The following is a 14,073-nucleotide window of genomic DNA, read 5'->3' on the forward strand; positions in this document are numbered from 1 at the left end:
GGGCACCACCTATTGGAGCTGTGGGAAGGGGGCCACTGTCCTTCAGACCCAGGAATGGTAAATCCACTGACAGCTTGCACCTTGCACCTGGAAAAGCCTCAGACACTGAATGCCAGCCCATGAAAGCAGCTGGAAGGGAGGCTGCACCATTCAAAGCCACAGGAGTGGAGCTGCCAAGACCATTGGAACCCACCTTTTGCATCAGTGTGACCTGGATGTGAGACATGGAGTCAAAGGAGATCATTTCGGAGCTTTAAGATTTGACTGCCCCACTGGATTTGGACTTGCATGGGCCCTGTAGTCCCTCTGTTTTGGCCAATTTCTCCCATTTGGAATAGTTGTATTTATCCAATGTCTGTACCCTCATTGTATCTAGTAAATAACTAGCTTGCTTTTGATTTTATAGGCCTGTAGGTGGAAGGGACTTGCTTTTTCTCAGATGAGACTTTTGAGTTAATGCTGAAATGAGTTAAGACTTTGGGGGACTGTCGGGAAGGCATGATTGGTTTTGAAACATGAGAACATGAGATTTGGCAGGGGCCAGGGGCAGAATAATATGGTTTGGCTGTGTCCCCACCCACATCTCATCTTGAATTGTCCTCCCATAATTCTCATGTGTTGTGGGAGGGACCCAGTGGGAGATCATTGAATCATGGGGGCTGTTTTTCCCATGCTGTTCTCATGGTAGTGAATAAGTCTCGTGAGATCTGATGGTTTTATCAGTGGTTTCTGCTTTTGTGTCTTTCTCATTCTGTCTTTGCCTGCTGCCATCCATGTAAGATGGACTTGCTCCTCCTTGCCTTCTGCCATGATGGTTAGGCTTCCCCAGCCACATGGAACTATAAAAACTCTTTCTTTTGTAAATTGCCCTGTCTGAAGTAAATTGCCATATGTTTATCAGCAGTGCAAAAATGACTAATACATCATGTAAAACATTAAAAGTGGAATAGATTCTCTAGTCTATAATGATTTAGATGTGATTTGGCATTGAAAGATCCTGGACTGGGTGTGTAGGCAGCTCCCTCATTCAATCAGTGATGTGAGAGGTGACTACACAGAGAATGAGTCCTTTCAGCTCACCCTAACTCCTCCTTCCAAAGGAATGTTGGAATTTCTTAATTCTTAGCATTTTTTTGGTTCAATTCTTAGCCCTTTACACTGTTTTCCAATGATTTAGATGTGATTTCAATGTGAAGGGCATGAAAGAGATGTGACCATGATAATCATTTTTCTCATAGCACTTATTGTGGAATATTATGTTGTATATCTGTTATTAGATTGTAACCTCCATAAAGCAGGGACGTTACTTGTTTTGTTTACTACTTCATTATTTGACCGCCCCACTGGATTTGGACTTGCATGGGCAGTGTTGAGAATGGTGCCTAGTATTCAACAGTCATTCACTGAAGAGTTATGGTTAGACTATGTATTGGATATGTGCTCATTTTTGGTTTGGAAAAATATGGTAACTGTGGCCATGTGATCTTGCATTAAATACATTTTAATAATTTCTTTTACAGTTGCTTTGATGATGTTTTCCTAATGTCTTAGTTTACCATTAGTTCTTGGGTCTGCCGTTTGATACTGCAATCAGACGTGAAAAGGTAGCTATGTCTTTTTGGCAAGTTTGATTTAAACCTCTAATTCATTGTTACTTGCCTGGCCTACAAAGAGAACTTGGTAATTGACAGTTGTATTCAAGTCTTGAAAGGACTCAGAGAGCTGGTGATTAGGAATGCCTTCTAGCTGTCACTTTGATTTCAGTGGGATTGTACTTCAATGCTTTGCCTAGGAGCACTAGGAGAGAGAGTTTTCCTTTACAGACTTCCTGTAGAAAAACTTCACCAGCATGGAAAAAAAAAAAAAAAGACACCCCTGACTTACTTTTCATCTGGAATTAGTGTGATCAGCAGTGTCTAAGGAAGGTAGATAAGGCATGATTTCATTTCAATGAAATAAAGATTTTCAAAGCTTTTGAGATGCTAATCCTTCTCCTTCATTTTGCTACTTTTCCTCTTTACTCCAATGCAATCTCGGCATCAAAGCTACATCACTGACATGACCAGAACAATCAGAAGCAAGGCGAACATGCAACGTATGATGACCGAAAACCATTACTCCACAAAGCAGCAGCAGATCTAGGGTGGGGTTTGTAGTAGTCCCCATCCTGATTACCAGCACACCAGGAAATGACATGAAAGGTGACATGTTGGATTATCCAGGGGCTCCTGGCAGCCATGGAACTTGGAACTGTATACTCTTTAATGAGAGGCAATTTTTTTGTTTTGTTTTGTTTTTAAAGTCACATGCCAGGAAATGGAGCGAATGTGACTGTTTTTTCTGTGGTCAAGACCAGTTTCCATTTATACTTTCACAGTTTTTTGGATATAGCTTTACATTGACAACTAAGAGCAGTGCAGCTGGAAGGCTAGAAGGTTGGAAAATGCTCTGAGAATCAGGTGGTCTAGATTGCTAATTAGGTTAATTTTAGGTAGTGTGGCATGTTTGTAAATAAAAGAGTGTTATAGTAGAAGAGGTGGCTATAAGCTTCCAGCAGAAACAGGCAAACCAAGGTATTGGGAATATTGGGAAAGCATAGTTGTTTAAATCAACATTAGGCAATTTTGGTCTTCTATATTGTGGAAACTGGGCTATTTAAAATGAGAATACTAACAGAGTGAAAGAAAATACTAATTCGGAAAATGTTTTAGCCTGTGCATTGTAGAAAATAATCTTTTAGGAAAGTAGCTTGTTTTTGAAATAATAGATTGGGTAGACAACCTCTCACTTAAAAAAAAAAAAAAAAAAAGGCATAGTTTTCAGCTGGGAGAGCCAAAGAGGGGAGCTTGCTCTGCAGACTTCCTGAGTTTCTCTTCTTCTAATTTTCAGTTCTGGGCCTCAGGAAATCTTAACCTGTTGCTGTACCATTGACTTGGCATGCCACTGACAATACTTTGAAAAAGGAGAGAGAGATGGAGTTAGGAGAGATTCTATTAATATAAGATCTATTCCTTACAGGCAGAAGGCAGATGGCTTTGTCTTGTTTACTTAAAATTCCGTATGGCAGTTTGGAGGCAAAATCTTTATTTGAGCCGTCTTCCCAATGAAAAGCCAGGCCTAAGTAAGAGAGGATGTATATAGGTTGTGGTAGCTGTCTTAGAGTAAGGAAGTAGTAATGGTTAACCATGGGAGGCAGCTGAGTATAGTAGTTGGGAAAGGAGGTTCTGATGTCATTCTGCTTGCGTCTGTATCCTCACTATGGGTCCTTGGGAAAGTTAGTTGGTGTCCCAGGTTGGATTTTCCAGAAAGAAGACTCTGAGATGAGTTTAGTTTGCAGGTAATTTATTTGGGAATGTCCTTGGTCCAATACCTAAGGGAAGGAGAGGACAAAGCAAGATTGGGTAAAGGACTAGTCGAGTCGCCATGCAGTGGGGCTCTGGAGCTAGAATGGCCCTTCAGAATTATTCCAAGTTGAGTGGAATTACCCCGATACTGATCAGTCACTGGAATTGGGTCACTGTGGAAAGGGGTGTGACTGTGAACAAGGGCACTTTGCAGCTGAAGTATTCTGGAGGGTAGGGAACCAAAGGCTGTCTATCAGCTGTGTTTTCATCTGCTGCTGGGGCAGCAGGTTTTTCAGAGAAGGGGGATTTGGCTGCATAAGCATCCACATTTAGCTTCTCTGGGCCTTAGTTTCTGAAGCATATTTTATTGAGAACTAAATGAGATGATACATGTAAAGTGCTTAGAGCTGTGCCTGTCATGGAGTAAATATTTAGTGATCGCTGTGTACCAAGCACAGGTGAAATTATTTGCCCAGGTCTCATAGGCGGTAAGTAGGGGCCTTGGAACTGAGATCTGACTCACTCCAGTCTGTTTTTAGTCACTACATTAAATATCTTAACATGCTAGAATTCAGATCAATTCAAAAAGGTTTACTTCAGCCTTGTTTGCTCAGTGAATGCATCTCACATAAGAAAGGCCTCCCTAGCCAAGCCTGGCTGCAGGAACTCTCCTTCCCATTGCTGGGCAACAGTGTGTTCTTCCCCTTTCCTTCTTCTCTTTCTCTTGAGGGAACTCTCCTCCCACCAGTCGCCCCCTTCTCTGGCTTCCTACTGACCTCTAGTGATTGGCTTGGGCATGATTTGGAGCAGGAAGCTGACTTAAGTAGCAAGGGTGGGAGGAAGGAGGAGAAGTGAAAACCCTGTACTGCTCTTCCAGTCTCCAGGCTGGCAGCACGCTGCCCCTCCCCTGCTATTCCCCATATCCACTCGCCAAGGCTTGATTCTTTACATTTAGTGTCCTATATTAGGTCCAAAAATGAAATGCTCAGAGTATTCTTTATGCACTGAGCTATTATCTGAACCTTAGGTAAATTTTACTTTAGTGTTTTGTGAGTGCGTGTGTGTTTGTGTGCTTTTGTATCAAAAGATCTACCTTTCAGACCTTTTATAGGAAAATCTTTCTTATCTCCCCATATCAATGAGTAAGTTGAATACAGTCTGTTTGTAAGTTGTGGCTTCCTCTATTTTCTTCCTCCTTAAACTACATGTTGAAGAGCCAATGAGATTTATTTTTTGTTTATTATTTTTTCTTCACGCATGCATTGATGAAAAAACATTTGTAAATAAATTATCATATGCATTGTATTCTAAGGAATGCCATGAAGTAAAAGGAGCTGTATTTTCAAGGAGCTTAAGACTGGGTCAGGGCTGTATGACACGAAAAGAAGTAGGGTTGAACTCGATGGAATACTTAGTTCTGGATTTGCAGCACAAACTTAAAACTGAACATTTTAAATTATTGATATTAAATGCAACTATATACATTCTACAGGTAAGTGAGCAATAGGAATGTAGATCATTTGTGATAGCCAAGTGGACAACTCAATGATGAAATTTACTAGCTGTTGTCAGTCATACCAAAGCCTTCTCTTCATGACTTTCTGTTTCTCATTCACCCAAGAGTACTAGCAGGGAGAGGGCCAAAATTCTATGGCCTTTACTATCTTTTCATTTACTCTTCCACAGGGGAGGAAGAGTAACTTAGTTTCATTGGTATGTTTGGAAAGAGATAATGGGCATGGGCTTCCAATCTGTCTTTTCTTTTTAGGCACAGACCTACCTCTAGAGAGCCTGAGTTCTCCAACCAGAGGGAAGCACTTCCTAGAACTGTGTATATGCGTCTGTTGAAGGGTGAAGTTCAGGTATGCAAAACTCATTGACTCACAAATATAAATCACATTCTCCACTACCAGCTTAATCAGTAAAATGGTTATACTGTATTTTGAATTCCACCTGTCTTATTCTTGTGTTACTCTTTAATTGATTCAAAACCTAGGTGGGGATTAGGGATGTCATTTATCAATCTCCACTCATTCCTAAAGATTAGATGTTAGCGTTTCCTAAGGCATTAACTCCACACCCAGACCACTTCACGCTAGATGGAATAGCATTTTTCACAATTCATCATTGTGAGTGAGTGTGTGTGTGTTGTGTGTGTGTGTTTCTTCTGAAGAGAAATTCTTGGGAGACTAGAATTAGGTAGAAACTGCCTATTTGGGTAGGCCCTCTTCAGTTCAACTAAACAAATCCTTATTAAGCCCTAAGATGGGCTAGATGGTGCACCAGACACAGGGCACAGGCATTAATAGAACATATCCAAGGAGCTTTGGATCCTACTAAAGATAGTGTCATAAGGGAGGGCAACCCAGGGGTCAGTGTGGAAGAGCAATTGTTCCTTTTCTCTATTTATAATACCGTTACTGAAGGAGCAGTCCTTGAGTTAGGCTGTAGGATTGAGCTTCATCCTGCTAATAAGATTAGTGAAAGGTTATCTGTTGCTCTTCTCCTCATGCCAAGTTTTGTATAGTGGATCAAGTCATTATATTAATTACACAGAGCAGTATAGATAAGAGTTAGAGACTATGTGCCCTGGAGCTTGACTGACTAGATTTGTCTCCTTGCTTTCTAGCTGTGTAACCTTGGGAAAGTCGTTTAACTCTTCTGTGTTTCAGATTCCTCATAGAAGAGACAGGGATGATAATAGTACCTGCGTGGTAGCATTATGCTGAGGATAAGTGAGTTAATACAAACAGAGTGCTGAGAACAGTGCCTGGTGCAGAGCAGTTCTCAACAGGTATTAGCTCCTGTTATTATTAACTCTTATCAATAATTGGCATGTGGCATGGGAATGGGAAGGAGGGATGATAAAAAGGAGAAGATATACCAGAAAGACAAAAGGGGTAGCTCTTCACAGCTCATTGGAAGGCTTTTGTTCTAAAACTTTCATCAGTCTTGGTGGGAACAGATAAAATAGCAGAAATAGCTTCCACATGCAGAGAGCAAAATCAATTACTGACCAACCTGTTCATTTTACCCCAAGTTTTTGTTTTCTATCTACTTGTCATAGCAGGAAGGCTCGCTGTCTGTCATCAGTGTCAATGTGTGACAGGGAGAGGTAGAGTGTTTTGCAGCTTTTACCAAATCCTACTTGTTTTGGATGAGCAGTGAGATAGGAAGCCAAGCCCTAGTGTTATTTTGTTCACTTGAGAGCTGTAGATATTTATTTCAAATGCTCATTCTGACTGTGTTTGAAAAGCTGGACAAAATACTTATCAGTGAATTAAAAAGACACTTATTAAATGCCCACTAGGTACAGAGATGAATTCCAGGAACTTGCATAGTTTCTGTTTCGTTTAACCTCATAAAAATCATTTGAGGGGATTACCCTGACTGGATCATTACATATGGTTTGCATGTATCAAAGTATCAGCTGGGCATGGTGCCTCATGCCTATAAGCCTAATGACTAAGGAGACTGAAATGGGACGATCCCTTAAGCCCGGGAGTTCAAGGCTGCAGTCAGCTATGATTGCACCACTGCACTCCAGCCTGGGTGATGGAGTAAGACCTTGTCTCTTAAGAAAAATCACATGTATCCCGTAAGTACTCAAAAATGTATACATCTATTATGTATCAAATTTAAAAGATTTTTTAAGCATATAGATTTTCTCTGATACCTAGTTAGGAAAATTTAAAGTGGCCTATCTATCCTAAAAAACCCCAAAATCATTTGAGGTAAATATTGTTATTTTGGTTTTCTAGATGAGGAAATTAAAGTTTAGGCAGATAATGTGTTTTTCCAAAGACGTTGAAATAGAACTTGTTGGAATTTGAATTCAGGTTTTCCGAAAATGTATGAAAATTCATACAGATTTAATGAGGTCATTAGCAAATTGTCTACTCCCTTTATGAACTTTATGAAATATTAGAAGTACAGAAAATCATAAAGAATAAAATCAAAATCATCTATAATATCACAACTCAGAAATAGCTACTGTTTAAATTTTGGAGTGTTTTTATCTAATTTTAATGCATAGGTATATGTCCATTTTTTCTCCAACGAAAACTTCTACTATCTATGTTGTTTTAAAACCCCCCTTTAAACAATATGTTATGAGGACTTTTTATAATCTTAAATAGTCTTCCAAAATCTGATTTTAAATTGCTGCTTTTCATCATGGGGATGAAAAAAATCCTTATTGTTCATATTTATGTTTTACATTTTTCCGTCTTAAACAATGATGCCCTCAATATCTTTGTTCATAATTCTTTTTGCATGTCTCTAATTATTCCCTTACATTTCCAGAAGAATAATTACTGCGTAAGAGGTTATTCCATTCATTGATTGCTGTTTAGCAAACTGACCCAAAACTTAGTGACCTAAAACAACTACCACTTTACTATGCCCATGGATACTGTGGGTTAAGAATTCAGAAAGAACGCAGTAGGGATGGTTGTTCTCTGCTCCATGACGCTGGGACCTCAGCTGATAAGATGGCAAGACTGGGCTTAGCTAGGACTGTCGACTGTTGTTCCTAGATATGGCCTCTCTGTATAATTGTACTTAGGCAGTGGCTCAGGGCCCTAAGAGTGAGGAGTTCAGTGGTGTGAGGCAGAGGTTCATGGGCTGTATTAACTAACCTTAGAGGTCTTGTGGTATCACTTTTGCCATACTGTATTGGTCAAGGCAGTTACAAGCACACCTCCGTTCATAAGGAAGGGATGAGGAAGGGATAGACGCCACTACTGAATGCAAAAATACCAAAGAATTTATAGCCATGTTTTAAAACTTCTGTAGAGGATATAAACCACTTTCAGGATTTTGACATACATTATCAAGTTGCTCCTAGAAATGTAAAAATCAACACTTCTTCCAGTGGTGGCTGATAGTACACTCTCACCTATACTGGGTGTTATAACTTTGAGAGATATTTGTTAATTTGATAGGTAAAAGATAGCATATCATGTCATTTTAATTTTCAATTATGTGAGTACTAGTGAGATTTTACATGAATTTTTGTTCACTTGTCAAAATTTTATGTGAATTTTCTATTTTTTGCTTATTTCTCTGTTAGAGTAGTCATATTTTTCTCAGTAATTGGTAGATGTTGTTTACATAGTAAGACTAAGTCAAGGTGTTCTGACTTAAATTGAGTTATTTCACCACCACCCTTTAGCAGCTCTAATCAACATACATTTTTAGTACTCATGGTGTATAAGGTACTTTTCACTTGTAATCCCAATTCTGCCTTTTCCAAACTGTGTGACTTGGACAATTTAATAAAGGCTTTGGACCTTTGTTTCCTCCCCTGTACTACTGGTTAATATTATTTCCATTACATTGGTTATTGTGAGTACTCAGTAATGTCCATGCAAATGCTTCAAAGAAGGCTTATTACATGCAAAGTGTCCAATAAATGTTAGTGGTTATTCTTCATATTATTGCTGTCACCATACCTGAATATTTGTATTTTAGCAATTATCTAATTATTGCCCAATTTGCAACTATATGAATCTGCTAGTCATGTCAAAATCATCTGGCTTTTGAATTTGAAAAAGCTATGGTTGTTCTGAAAAAAGTTTGTCTTTTGCTTATTATTATAACTTGGTTCTCAAGTTTCCCAAAGGAGGTAAGTGACTTACAATGCAGGCTGGGCTGGGGAACATGGTTGTAGGGGCCATTCAGTTAATGGATGAGACACTTGGCAGTAATCACTACCCTCGATTGCCTTGCTAAAATAATTGGAAAGAGAGAAGGAAATAACTCATTTCTTTGTGAAACTCCTGAGACAAAACTAAATTTGATGGCATTTCCTCTGCCTCTTTATTTTTTTTTCCATTCAATCACATTGATTGAGCACAGAATCAAGCCTTATAGAGCACATTGTAGAGTAACAATGATGAAAGAGAAATAAAACCCTCTTCCTTAGAAGGATAAATCCCAAGGGGCTTGCCTTGCTTTGACTTGGGAGAGGCTGTTGAAACAAAAGGCCGGTGACCTGGGTCTGACAGGAACCTAGACAGGGCTCAGCTCCCAGGCTGGAATTACCTGGAATTGTGTGCCTTCTTCCCGATGTGGAATAGCCTCTCTGAGCTCCTTCCTTCTGGAGCCTCAAGGTGGTAGTGTTGGAGCACCATGCATTGATGTATGGAAGTAGTGGGGTGGGGCCTGGCTGGCTCTATCCCCACCATCCCGGGGGCATTGAACATTTGCTGTCTCCAAAGAGGGCTTCCCTGGACTCCAGCCCAGCTGTCCCTGTGTGATAACCACCATTGATCATATTCTGGTGATGAGCCACTTTGGTCCCTGCTTCACCGCTTCTGATCACCCTGTGAAATATGAGTTGGGGGAGTTTACTGTGACAAATGCCTGCTTGACTGAGTCCCTATTCAGGCATCCGGTATCTGCGCTTGCCGCAGACAACCCTTTCAGCCCTGCCAGCCAGACAGTGACAGATTCAGCCTCCTGCTCAGACTGTCAGGGGAGTCTCCCTTTCAGGCCTGGGCTTGTCACAGGAACGCCTGGCCAAATCCTGCCAGGGCTCTGGGCTGCACCTGTGCTTCCAAATGTCAGTGAGCTTGAGAGCCAGGCACTTTCTACCTCTCCCTGTCAAGGTCAGCTGGCCATGATGGGGGAGGGGGAGCTCCTGAGTCGAAGCTGGCCTGTCTCTTTTGTCTTTTGCCCTGCATCAGAAGACAGATCTTTCAATACCAAGGGTACCTGGACTTGTCGAAGAAAGCTTTGAAGAGATCTTGGGTAAAATTTCTCCCTGGAGATATTAGTCCAGGCAAATTTACTTCTCTGAAATGTCCTTTCCAAGTTCTCCTTAACTTAATTTTGTTGGTGTCTGTTGAATACAAAGTGAAGGAGAACAAAACCAGTTATGGGTGGTAATGAAGAAGTGGTTCACGTTCATGACCACTTTTGAGCTTCTGCCAGGGTCAGCCATGTGGTGATCATCATGATGATTTATAAATCAGAAGTTGCAACCTGATGGTCCATGGACTGAATCTGGCACAAATGATTCTTATTTGGCCTGCAGGGTGTGTTTGTTTTTAATCGAACTTGATGCTAATGTTTAGAATTCAGAAAATTTCACAAACTACTTCTGGCTTCTCTTCAAAAACTAAAAGCTCTAACATCACTGGGTTTGCATTCTTGCATGGAGACAGTTGGGGTAAACCAAGTTGTTGCCAATGCTCACTTTAGAGTTTGCCATCATCCTCATCTTTTCCTACTGTTATGCCCAAGTTGCTTCTCTTATTTCTATTACAGGGATGATCACTGTAGATATTTGAGTTGGTGATCCCTGGCACAAACACTGTGCTTCATTTCTGCACTCAATCTTTAATGAACCTTATAGTAAGTTCACCCCTCCACCCCACCACTACTAGGATTTTCATGATTTAAATGCAGTAAATAACAGGAAAGAAGAAAAATCGTGTATTTACTGATATGTGAGGACCATAGTTCAGCATTGCTAACTCTTAGCTCTTGACCTTAGACAAATATTCCTCATGACAAGTTTTGGTCTGAGAGGGGAAAAGAAACACATTAATTGAGATCCATTACATTATCTCATTTGAAATCTTTATAAAAACCTGTCCAGGTTAATGATATGGTTTCTTTTCTACAAACGAGGAAATGGGGATTAGAGTTAAGAAATCTCTTCAATTTTTTAAAGTTAGAAATTGAGGGAACCAGGACTCGCGTTTATTCCGAAGTCCTTGCTGTTCTCAACAACAAACTGCCCCACTCAATGGAATTCTGTGACATCTATTTAGGCTTAAATTCAGGTGTTGCTAAAGAGGCAAGGTGTACCAGCCTCAATAAACAAGCTGTATTTGGACTTTAGAGTCTTTTATAATTAAAGAAAATAAAAGCTATACTTATCATGAGGACTTGTTTTCTTAAGATTTTTTTTAACCCACAAGATTTTCAGATCAAATGGTGCTTTATTGATTTCAACAATGAAAATAAGAGCAAACTTTTATAGAGCACGTATTATGTATTCATATATTACTTTATTTAATCCTCTCAGCAACCGTCTTGGGCAAGTACAGTTATTATCCATATTTTAAGGATGAGGAAACTGAGGCACAGAGAGATAATGCTGAGAGATGTGAACAGACTCCCTAACAAACTAGCTATTAGGTAGACTGAGAACACAGCTGTAAAGGCAGCTTATGTTTCCAACTTTCTGACCCTTGGTGCGTATTGACCAAGATATTGGAGATGCTCTAGCCATTGTCTTTCTGCAGTCTATACCTAGCATTCACCTGTTCTCCAAGATCATGCTGGAAAAACCCCTGAAGGACTCGTTTGCCCAAATAGAAATCTTAGAAGTGTTTCCATAAATGATATTTTAGGAAGGCCCCAGTAGTCCTAATTTCTGTAAATACATTTTTTTCAAAGTGGTCGATATGTGCTATAGAAATTGTCTGAGTTTTCATATACAATGAGTTTTATTGATTCTGAGAAAAAGTTTTGGATGCTCTAACTCCACTGTGTTAGGTTTGCTGTTTTAAATTTGCATAGGTGGGGTTAGTTTATATATTTGAGATATTTGAATGAAAAGCATTTCTCTATCCTTACCACTGAGGGACCATAAGGGGTCATATTGCCCTGCCTGAATTGGAGAATTCACCTCAAATAGATTGGCCGAACTAGTTCCTGATGCCTGTTTTTGAAAGAGTTCCTTGTCGCAATTTTCTCTTAGCAATTGCAGGTTGGCATATGTCTTATGGAGCCCAGAATAGTGACTGCTCTAGCCCTTGGCTGTTAGAGGGAGCATGTAAGCAACAGTTATATCATCCTGCTTTTTCTGTCACTCCATCTCACATTTCTGGACCAATTTGGGTTCTAAGAGGTGTCCATAATGCTTGGGTGCATACAACCATACCATTGGCTACTGTACACTCCTTTGTAGGAACCAAAGTGTTCTTGGTTGGGGGTAATTAGGTAGAAAACAACCTGAACAATTCATGGCTAAAGCTTATAAACCTTTCACTACAGATTTGACTGGTAGCATCTAACATACTCTCCTTCTCTTTTCTTCGTGAGACATAATGGATTAGAATCAGCAGAAAAGCTACATTTGCACTAAATCTCATCTTCAGAAAAACTATGCTTACTCTAGGTCCCATCTCAGCTGCTTTAGTGAAAGCCAGGGCTGAACTATTACCTGTCATGTTTCCTGTTCCACTTTTCAGTGTTCCCAGGATTAGACTCAGGCTTCTTGTTCTTGTTTCCTTTCTATATTCCCTCTCAGGATGATGATTTTATTTAAAATCTGTAGCTACTCTTAAAGGTGTTGACTCTTAAAGAAGACAACCTCAGATCGTATGTGTCCCCTGACCTACAGTCCTATATACTCTCTGTTGGTAGAACCCATCCCTTTGGATGTTCCTTTGGCTTCTCAAAATCAACAGGCTTTAAACTAAGCTTATTACCTGCCTTACTGTCTCACCTACTCCTCTTTCTGTTTTCTGCAGTGGGTATCAAACTTCAGCATGCATAAATTCAGACTCATTAAGTCTAGAATGGGGCAAGGGATTGACATTGTTTGCACGTATCTCTAGTGATTCTGATGTCTGTGGTCCATGTGCAACACTAACAAAGGCAATATGGTGAATGTGCTTGTCTCCATCTGGTCACATGAGCTAGAAATCTTAGAATCACCCTGGACTCCTCTTCTCTCTCAACCCACATCCAAAGGTCTACTGATTGTCCTTCTTTTTTGTGTCCTAAATCGTTTCTCCCTATTTCCACTGCTGCTGTCTTCATTCTATCCTAGGTCATCCCAACCTACTCCTTCTTTCTCCTTAGCTCACTCTTGCCTCCTCCTATCTTCTTTCTACCATACCAGCAGAGTGATCTTTCCAAAATGCAAATATCATATGGCTACTATACGTCCCAAAGTTCTCAATGACTCTATTTTAGAGGATAAAGGCTAAACTTCTTAGTATGGCATATTAGGTCTTTCATGATCAGGCCCCAGCATTTGCATCTAGCTTCACCTCTTTGTCAGTGCCTCATTTCAACCTACACTCCAGGAACATCACAGTATCTCTAAGCCTGGGCATGTTTTAGTTCTATAGTATCCATGCTGTTGCATAGGCTGATCCTTTTGCTTCAATTACTGTTCCTTTTCTTTGGCTGGCTAGATTTTACTGTGTCATCCAGTGAATCAGATCAAACATTTCCACTTTGGGAAAGCCTTCTATGACCTTTGTTGTCTGAATTAAAGGTTTCTCTACAGAACTAGAACTCTGTGTCTGTGGATATTATATAGTTTTGATTTTATTGTTTTACTTTTTTTCAAGCTAGAATGTGATTTTCTTGAAAGCCTTGACTGTGTCTTTAATCTCTGTATGCGTAGTACCTACCTCAGTGCCTGGTGTTTAGTAGGTGTTTCAAAGATGTTTGAGAATGAATGGCCAAATGGTTTTTCCAAAACTTGGTAAGACATTAGCCACATTAGGATTCAAAATCAAGAGGAATGTCCTTCTGTCATGGCCCTTGCAACGTCAGTGGCTCTCATATCTTAGAGCATGTGAAGGTCAGCTTATTACCTAGTTGCCTTTTCCAATGTTAGTTGACCAGATTCAAGTTTCTGGGGTGAGCAAAGAAAGCTGGTGTTCCACTGGTAAAATCAAAAGTCAAGCCTGGCCTCCAAGGTGATTTTAAGATGTGGATGTCAAGCCTAATTTGTACCAAATCAAATGGA

At 40.0% G+C, this 14,073-nt stretch overlaps 1 long non-coding RNA gene across 1 annotated transcript in view; it reads left to right on the forward strand.

Annotated features, from left to right (window-relative positions):
• The window catches only part of LOC108529822 (uncharacterized), a 137,065-nt gene extending 131,882 nt beyond the window's left edge, over positions 1-5,183 (forward strand). The window contains exon 3 of the long non-coding RNA XR_001885689.1: positions 5,113-5,183. This is a non-coding gene — a long non-coding RNA (uncharacterized LOC108529822). The remainder of the gene's footprint in view (positions 1-5,112) is intronic.
• Positions 5,184-14,073: the final 8,890 nt, after the last annotated feature.

Source organism: Rhinopithecus bieti, unplaced genomic scaffold, assembly GCF_001698545.2.
Source record: "Rhinopithecus bieti isolate Rb0 unplaced genomic scaffold, ASM169854v2 scaffold_6439, whole genome shotgun sequence".
Classification (NCBI taxonomy): Eukaryota; Metazoa; Chordata; class Mammalia; order Primates; family Cercopithecidae; genus Rhinopithecus; species Rhinopithecus bieti.